The sequence below is a fragment of the Passer domesticus genome, unplaced genomic scaffold (genome assembly GCF_036417665.1).
Source record: "Passer domesticus isolate bPasDom1 unplaced genomic scaffold, bPasDom1.hap1 HAP1_SCAFFOLD_204, whole genome shotgun sequence".
In the NCBI taxonomy this organism is placed as follows: domain Eukaryota; kingdom Metazoa; phylum Chordata; class Aves; order Passeriformes; family Passeridae; genus Passer; species Passer domesticus.
In genome coordinates, this window is record NW_026989985.1 from 11,792 (window position 1) to 21,334 (window position 9,543).

Consider the following 9,543-nt stretch of genomic DNA (forward strand, 5'->3'; position numbering starts at 1 on the left):
GGCTGCTGCCGGGCCGGGCAAGGGCAGGCCCTGGGGGAAGAGCTGCTGCCACACAGCCCCGGCCAGGCCTGAGCCCGGCACAGCAATTACCTGCTGTGCCTGTGCCCATGTCTGGCATCGCCTTCCTTCCTGCAGCTAGGGCTGCCAGTGAGCCACTGCTTCTCCCTGAGTGCTCCTCCTCCTGAACAGCCTTTTGGTCCATCACTTGAAAAAGGAAAAAAGGGTCAACTGGATCAAATGGAAACATTCCCCACTGGGGAAGTGGCATCTTCATCAGATAAAGACCAGGAAAAAGCCCAGGTAATTTGGGCTAGGCCAGTGCACTCCCATGAGCAAACAGCTACACCGCCTGATCTTCTCAGAGACTGGGAAATGGCAGGGGATCTCAGGCCCACAGTACAGTTGGGGCACCCTATCAGCTAATGCCAAATTCCATCCTGCAGAGGCTGGGGAGGAATTGCAGCCAGGCCAGAATGGGAAACAGCCCTGCAGGGTGTGAAAGCAGCAGCGGGGCAGCGAGGCTGCCATGGATCCCTTCCCGCTGTGCCGGGCACGGCGTGTCCAGATGTGCAGCCAAAGGCCCCGGCTGCTGAGTCCCAGGGGAAGCATGAGGGAAATGCACCCAACTTGTCCTCCGGGTGCTTCCTTCTGTGTTTCTCTCAGGAATTCATCTGCCTCATGAGACATTTTGGCTGCAGTATCTTGGGTCTTCCCTTTTGGAGGACCTTAAGAGAAAGTAGTTCCATTTCCCAGGAATGGGTCCCGCAAAAGCAGGGCTCAGCCTGTGGGGTCAGCAGGGACCCACTACTCACCCCTGCCATGGGAGCTGGGCTAGGGCCAAGCATCCAGCCCTGGAGCTGGAGAAGTCCTCCCTGCAGACACACCTGTAACTCAACAGCCACAGAAGCTTCTGCCATCTCTGCTGAGCTGCACGGGCACCACTGAGCCGCAGCAGCGGTGAGGGGATCGTGCAGGGCGCAGGCACACACGTGCATGGTTCTGTGCTGGCACCTGCAGCGCTGCCTCCCTGGCCCAGCTTTGGGCTCTGAGCTGGCAGCTCTCCCAGGGGAAAGGCCTTGACCTACCCTCAGCATCTCCCAGAGCCTCAGTCCTGGATGTGGGGCCTTCACCGGCAGGTTCAGCTGCAAAGAAAGGCAGGACAGAAGAGCTCCTGTGGCACTGCAGGACATCCTCAGGCTGCCCACAAGGCTCAGCCCCGGGGCACAGCCCTGGGCCCGGCCCCTTCCCTCTCTGCTCTTCTCTTTGACTGCACAGAGCACACGGAAGGACACACTGGCACAGCACACGGGAGGAGGACTGAAAGATCAATGCTCCTTCCTCCCACTGACAGCGATCCTGAGGGATCCCTCAGGGATCCAGAAGGGAGAAGGGAAAGATTCTCAGAATCCTTCAGCCTTTACATAATGTTAAGGGAAATGGTTTATAAATGAGCTTTTGTTGCATTGATCCTGATTATTCACTCAGGAAGGGCAGAATGAAAACTTGCCTCCAGCATCCTCCAGGAACTTCAAACCATCCTTCATCAGGACTTCCTGAAAACCCATGTCACAATTCCAGTCTAAAAGGGAGCAGAGATCAGAACCATATCTGTGGCATGCTGGGATGCCCGAATGCTACATGGAAAACGGCACTGCAAGGGGGTCGTGTAAGGCTATGGGACCCAGATGGGAATGGACATGGCCAAAGCTGCCCAGGGGCCTGGGGAGCTTTGGGCTGGCTCCTGATCACTCTCCACACTCTTTCCCTGCCCTCAGCAACACCCCTGGGAGGGGTGGCTGGAGTAGCCCAGGGCCCTGGGGCTCTCTCCCTCTAACTCACAGAATACCCTCCCTAAAGCCCTGGGGAAAACTGCAGCAGGCAGTGCCACAGATGTCCCTCCCTCCTACACTCCCTCCTGCCCTCCTTCTGCTGGGACAGCTCCCACATCCCAAGGGCAAACAGCCAGGCCCTCTCAGGACACACTGGAGCCTTGCTCTCCCCCTCTGTCCTTTCCCCATCGTGGGCACCCTGTGCAGTCACTGCCAGGTTTCAGGACATGTCTCCCATGGAGGGACCCCAGCAGGACTGCTCAGTACCCGAGTGCCCTGAGCCTGCTCGGGATAATTCCCCTGGGCTGTGCCGCTCTAGTCCAGGCTGTGCCCGCACTGCCAAGCAGCAGAGAGGGCAGCTCAAGCCTCAGCAGGGCTCAGGCCCAGAGGCACAGCAATTACCTCCTGTGCCTGTGCCTGGCATGGCCTCCCTTCCTTCAACAGATGCTGGCACGGAACCACTGCTTCCTCCGGGAAATGCTTCCTTCTGCACAGGCTCTCCTTTCATTTTTGGAGAAGGAAAAGGGACAGCTGGATCAGATGGAAACATTCCTCATTGGGAATGAGCCATGGATCCCATCCCGCTGTGATGGGAACCATGCGTTCAGATGTGCAGCCAAAGCCCCCAGCTGCTGAGTCCCAGGGGAAGCATGAGGCAAATGCACCCACCTTGTCCTCCCTGCAGCATTTTCTTCAGCACTTGCCTCATCTGTTTGGATGGTTCCAGGGATATCTTCTCTGTTGTGTCTTGCATCTTCCTCTTTGGAGGAACTTAGAGAAAAATATTTCCATTTCCCAGGAATGCATCCCACAAAAGCAGTGCTCAACTTGTGGGGTCAGCAGGGACACACTACTTACCCCTGCCATGCAGACTGGTCTTGTTGGCAATAACCACCAACGTACGTATGAATCTCCTCCCTGTAGACACACCTGTAACTCAACAGCCACAGAAGCTTCTGCCATCTCTGCTGAGCTGCACGGGCACCACTGAGCCGCAGCAGCGGTGAGGGGATCGTGCAGGGCGCAGGCACACACGTGCATGGTTCTGTGCTGGCACCTGCAGCGCTGCCTCCCTGGCCCAGCTTTGGGCTCTGAGCTGGCAGCTCTCCCAGGGGAAAGGCCTTGACCTACCCTCAGCATCTCCCAGAGCCTCAGTCCTGGATGTGGGGCCTTCACCAGCAGGTTCAGCTGCAAAGAAAGGCAGGACAGAAGAGCTCCTGTGGCACTGCAGGAGATCCTCAGGCTGCCCACAAGGCTCAGCCCCGGGGCACAGCTCTGGGCCCGGCCCCTTCCCTCTCTGCTCTTCTCTGTGGCTGCACAGAGCACATGGAAGGACACACTGGCATTGCACACGGGAGGAAGATTGAAAGCTAAATGCTCCTTCCTCCCAATGACAGTGATCCTGTGGGAGCCCTCAGGGCTCCAGAAGGGAGCAGGGCAAGGTTTCCAGATTCTTTCAACCTTAAGATTATGTTAAGGGAAATGGTTTGTAAGTGAGCTTTTGTTGCATTAATCCTGATTATTCACTCAGGAAAGACAGAATGAAAACTTGCCTCCAGCATCCTCAAAGAACTTCAAACCATCCTTCATCAGGACTTCCTGAAAACCCATGTCACGATTCCAGTCTAGAAGGGAGCAGAGATCAGAACCATTTCCATGGTGTGCTAGGATCCCCCTCTGCCACAGGGAACTGGGCAATGCAGGGGTGTTGGGTAAGGCTGTGGGAGCCAGATGTGAATGGACATGGCCAAAGCTGCACAGGGGCCTGGGGAGCTCTGGGCTGGCTCCTGGTCACTCTCCAACCTCTTAGCAGGCCCTTTGCAACATCTCTGGAGGGGTGGCTGGAGTAGCCCAGGGCCCGTGGGGTCTCTCTCCCTCCCACAGAGGAAACCCTCCCTAAAGCCCGGGGCAAAACCATCCCCAGCGCTTCCCAGGGAGCAGGGAGCGCTGTCCCGGGAAAGGGCAGCCAGGCTGCCGGCTCACCTGCTCGCCGCGCTTGCAGTGGAGCAGCCTGGGCAGCCCTGGCAGGCAGGGCCACAGCCAGGAGCAGCGGGAGTAGGAGGCGCAGAGCAAGGGCCATGGTGCCTTGTCCTCCGCCAGTCCCGCAGCTCTTGCTGCCACCGCTGTCCCGACACCGCTGTCCCAACGTCAGCACCGCTGCTGCCACCGCCGCTGCTGCCGCAACAGTTGTGCTCAGGGACTGACTGCTGGCTCCTTGTGCTGCTCTGCAACCACGGGGCTCTGGCACCTCTGGCGCCTCTGTGACCTCAGGGCCTGCTGAGAGCTCAGCCTGCTGTGACCCCAGAGCCCTGCTGTGACCTCATGGCCTCAGCTGTACCCCCAGAGTGTGTGCCCGTCCGCATGAATGGACTGCCCTGATTGTAAATGGTTTGCTTCATCAAAGGGCCATTGCTCAGCAAAACCTTTCTTTTGCCTGCTGACATTGCTGGTCAGGCTGCGTCCCTCAAGATGCTCTTGATTGTTGCAGTTCAAATTTATTTTATTGATTTCATTTTAAGTGTTGTTTAAGGGCTCTGTTGTGCCCCCATTTTTTTCCTGAGTTGGTTTACCTGTGGGTTTTACCCTCCCTCCAAACTGTCCCTCGTGTCCTTCCCCACCCCTTGTTCCAGCTCTTTCCCTGCCTCTCAAGGCAACCCAGCCCCTCGGTTCCCAACCTTTGGGCCAATCCCTGACTGCAACTCCCCTTTGGCATTCCCCTACTCCTGGGAGCCCCACTGGCCCTTGTGACCCATCCTCTCCACCCTCCTACCCCAATTGGCCCCAGACACTTGATGTAATCCCCTCACTCCTCTCCTGAGGATTCCCTATTTGTGGATGCATTGTTTGCATCCACCCCATGACTTGTATGTGTACAAAACCCCTTGGGCAGTACAGCTAGGGGCTTCTCATCCTGTTCTCTTCACCTGGACTAAGGTGTTCCTTGCAGAACCTGAAGACAGAACGCCTCCTCCTTTCTCCTGTGCCTCGTCCCTCTCGTGGCTTGTGTCTGACACTGGAGAGCAAGTGGCACTAAAGGCTCTGCCTCTGGTAAATCCCCATAGCGAGGCAGTTCCCGACTCCTGCCGTAGTGCCGGAGTTCTAAGAGCTAGCCCAGGTTCCAGCACTCACTTCACTAATGTACTGAATGCCCCTTCTTCAGTGCCTGCTCTGGTGCTCTGCCAGCTCACACAGCAGAGTGTGATTCACATACTGCAGCCCAGAGTTAGGTTGTTGCAACATTGAAATGGGTGTGCTTGGCAGGATGGCTGGGCATAAATCACTACAGAACTAAAGCAAATGTGTGCACTGTCCTAGGCTGGACTTGAATAGACACAGGAATTGTGGAAAGATGAGGACAAGATAGCAGAGAACAATGGAAAAGCCAGCTGAAAAGGAGGACATGCTAAAGGAGTTATTTGTGCACATTTGGGGGTATATTTTTCTTGGGTGCAAAGCAAAATGAAAAGCTCCTAAATGCCCAAAAGATGAGAACTGTGTGTGGTAAATAAGTATGATTCATGCTGACAAAATTGAAAGAGTAATCAATACTGATACAGTAATTAATATTTGGAAATAATAAAACAGTTAAAGGTGTAATGCCAAGCAAGAAAGGGAGAGGAGGGGTTATCCCTCTCCCCACCGTTCTCCTGCAGCTGTTCAGAACAGGAAGAAGCAAGAGATAACAATGACTGAATTTAGTTGGAAGAGAGGAGAATTTGGTTGGACACCAGGCAAATGTTGATTATATGAGATTCACTGCTTTAATGTTAGAACACAATATTGGTTTATACAGTACCAGCTTGGTGCGCATGTGTAATCCAAAAGATGAACTACAGGACATGGAGGAAGAGGAGAGGCCTTCCTCAAAGAAGATCCCCAAAGAGTGGTACAACTTACTTAAAGAAGTGTGGAGCATGCGTGGTAAAGGTGATGATGAGGGCGGTGATACAAGTGTGACGAATCGAAAATGGGAGGAGATGGTAATGACATACAGCATAAAAAGGGGAATTTTGTCTTCACAAGCTAGTCCGTGAGGTGACGGGGGTCCAAAAGCCCTGCACTCCGTACCCCATGCATACCCCGCATGGTTAGTTTTGCTTATACGCTATTATCAGGACCAAATTATTCGTAATTTAAACCAAATTATATAGTCAGTGTTTCAAGTTTATTCAATTGTATATATATTAAGTTACATAATTAAAATTGCTGTTTTATTTAATTTTGTTTGGGTTTGTTTTTTTGGTTTTTTTGATTGGAAAATTTGGCAAATATAACATGTGGAATGTCCTCCACAGCAGAGTGTCAGACCTCTGAATCTTTTTAAACAATTTTATCAAGGTGGAACTGTGGCAGCTTCAGCTGGTGCCTCTGGAGGACCTTGAACAAAGAACGCCTGAGCTTTTCTACCCTCCCAGGTGAAGTGTGATAGTCTGGGGTCTTCCTGCTGTGTCCGAGTGCCAGGCCACTGGCTGGCACCACAGGTCCCCAGACCCTCTGCTGAGGCATCCCTCTCCTACAGTCAAGTTTAGTCTGTCACATTTGGCTTTTCTCTCTGATCCACCACCAGGACCAAAGATCACACGGTTGTGAGGATGTAAAAATGCCTGTTCCTTCTGGAACATTGCTGTTGTGTGACAGCCGTGCAGGCAGAGCGGGCAGCTGTAGGGATACTGACTCGTTTCCCTGGTGCCAGCCGTGCTGCATACATCGAGCTGCTGGGTGTTGGTGCTCGCTGGGACGCGGCCCGGCCCGGCACCACGGGAGTTACGAAGGGTCTTGAAGGAATCCCCACGCGTTAAAGCAGACGATTTAGCCGGGGATTTTAAGTTGTTTCTCAGTTAACCTTATAAAAGGCCAAAACAAGTCTCCTATGAATTCTGTCCCTGTCAAGTTCAGTTCTGCCCCGAAAGCCCCTCAGCATTCTCAGGGCAGTGGCAGGAGCCGGATGCTGGCCCGGAGACCCGCTGGCTGGGGAGAGCACGGCCCAGAGCGAGCCCCTGCTGCCCGGGATGGCCACAGGCCTGGGGGAGCCTGGCGGGCAACGCCAGGGCCCTGTCCAGGGCTCCTGGGGCTCCTCTGGCATCTGTTCCATCCCCTCGAGTGCTGAGCGGTGCCCGTCCCACGGGGCTGTCTGTGCCCGGCCCCAAAAGCGGCAGGGCCGGGGCTGTGGCCCCTGGGCTGGCGGTGCCGCCTGCCCGGCGCTCAGCACCGCCCGTGCCGTGCCGGTGCAGCGTGACCCGGCGGGGCAGCTCCGCCTCGGCGCCTCGCCACCGCCATCCCGGCACGGCGGCTGGCCCTGGGCCACGGCAGCCTCGAGCCGCACGGGCCCGGGAGGGACTGCCGGAGCTCCCCGTCCCCTGCGTGCCTCAGCAGACACTCCAGCCCCACTGCGTGCAGCAGGAGGGACACAAAGCACCTGCACGCTTACGAGAGTCCACAGCCCTTTCTACATGTGAAATGAGACCTCAGAACCGTGACATGTGCCTCAGGAGAGATCCCAGCACCCTGCACACCTTGGGAGAGATCCCAAACCCTCTGCATGCCTCACACAGGATTCCAAATCCCTTGCATGATTTGAAGTGGACCCCAGTGCCCTCCATGCCTCAGAGGAAACCTAAAATATTCCTGGGTGTGTCACAAGGGACCCCACTCCCTCGTGCACCTTAAGGGGACTCCAAAGCCCCCACGTGCCCTACAGGGAAGTCCAGGCCAGCTACGCCAAGTGTTTTGACCTGGAAATCAAGCCTGGTTGGACCTGGGTTGTTGTGTCTCTGGGGCTGCTCACCAGCCCTGTCGGACCCTGAGGCTACACAGCCCTTCCCTTCCCTTCCCTTCCCTTCCCTTCCCTTCCCTTCCCTTCCCTTCCCTTCCCTTCCCTTCCCTTCCCTTCCCTTCCCTTCCCTTCCCTTCCCTTCCCTTCCCTTCCCTTCCGGCCCTGGCTGAGAGCAGCAGACCCTGTGCAGCACCCTGCATTGGTGATGGCCCATCAATTAGGTCCTATCCAGTGTGTGTTAATTAGGGAGGAGCTTTGTTTTGCCTGCTGACATTGCTGGTCAGGCTGTGTCCCTGGAGATACTCTTGATGGCTTCCCTCTTTTCCTGGCCATGGCACTGGAGGAGGTCTGGGCCCAGATGATCCCACGGAAGGAAATGTCCCTCAGCCCAGGGACGCTCAGCATGGGCTGCCCCATCCCCTCGGGGCCCCACCGCTGGTCACAGTGAAGCGATCTGCAGAATAAATAGACTCCACTGTCACCCTGGTTTTTAATGTTCTGTCCTGGATTAGGGTAAATCTGGGAGAAGACCTCCAAAGGGGGCCCCCCCAGAAAGCAACCCCACATGGCCCCTTCCCCCCAGCAGGTCGGGAAGGATTCCTTGGAGAGAAGTGGAAAGAACCTGTTTATTTGACAGGCAAAACACCCCCCGCACACAAAATGAACAATAGCAGATGACAATGCTTTCACCGATCTGAAAAGGATGACAAATTCAGAAAGTCTTTCCTGGCAGTGGTGGCTCTGTTGTCGCTCTCTCCGGCGCAGGGGATAGCTGCTGCAGCCACAGGATGCAAACTCTCGGTGTTTCCCAGGTCCCAGTCTGGAGCAGGTGTGAGTGGTTCGAAAAAGGGAAAGGAAAAACAGTCCAGGGAAAAATCTGGACTGCTTAGCTAAACTGACTAACAAGCAGAAGCCAAAAAGCAAAAGCAAAGCGGGAGCACAGCAGAAGCAAGAGCAAAGCAAGCAACAGAAAGCAAAGCAAAAAGCAAAAGCTGCACTATGAACTGCGCTGTCTGTCTGTCCTGCCAGCCGTGGGGGAGCAGGCTGATAACAAACCAAAACAAACCTTGCTCTTCAGGGCCAGTCGTGAAGGCACAGTACGTAATATCCAGCATTAACAGAACGCACGACTGGGGATGCAAGCATCATAACCTCACCCTAGGACAAGTTCTTCTAAGCCTTCTGATGTTTACATTCTTGTAGCAAACTTTCTCACGCATTTTATGCAAATAACTTATTGTTATGCATTCTTTTCTGCAGGAGGAGAAATTTGATGGACTGTTGGTTTGCCCAGTGTCATTGGAGAGGTGGCACTTTCACCCTCCAATCCACTGTCACTTTTGGAAATCCGTAAATGTTGGAGTCAGAAATTCAACTGCCCTCTTTTTTACCTTGGAGAGATGCATGTCTGTGTTGTTTTATTTCATGTCCTATAGTGACACTCCACAACCTGATGTAGTTATGAAGTGGGTATGCGTGTCAGGGCCTGGCACAGGCGAGATGGCTCTCGTGAAAACTTGTGCCCCGAGCCCTGGTCCGAGCCACATCTTTGTTCACAAACATGTTCCATATGCAATGCATTACACAATCTCTTCATGCACATTCAACCCCTGGCCCCGCCTGTCCTCCCCTCACATGGCGATGAGATCCACGCCCTTCTGGGCACGCGTTGTTTCCTGTGGTGGTCACACTGGGGTCTTTGGTGGTCTCTGAGGCCGAAGGCTGTGGTCTTGCTCATGACTGAACTTTTGAACTTTTCTCCTTTGTGCGTGCACTGTGGTCCCCTGGTGCTTATCTGAGTATGTCTGTTGGATGGATCAGCTTGGAGACAGAGGAGCTCCTTAGTCTAGGCTTCTGGCATTCCCTGGTCTTCTCCTGGTGTTATGAGTAAAAAAGTTATCTGTAGCTATGATATTTTATTAAAATTCCTTTCCTAGGATT

The 9,543-nt window shown here is 54.5% G+C and overlaps 1 long non-coding RNA gene across 1 annotated transcript; it reads right to left on the bottom strand.

The window, feature by feature from the left end:
- Window positions 1-625: 625 nt before the first annotated feature.
- On the bottom strand, window positions 626-1,144 carry LOC135292110 (uncharacterized). The gene is made up of 3 exons (XR_010354639.1): window positions 1,086-1,144; window positions 813-884; window positions 626-725 (listed from the first exon to the last, which is right to left on the bottom strand). It is a non-coding gene; the product is annotated as an uncharacterized LOC135292110 (long non-coding RNA).
- Window positions 1,145-9,543: the final 8,399 nt, after the last annotated feature.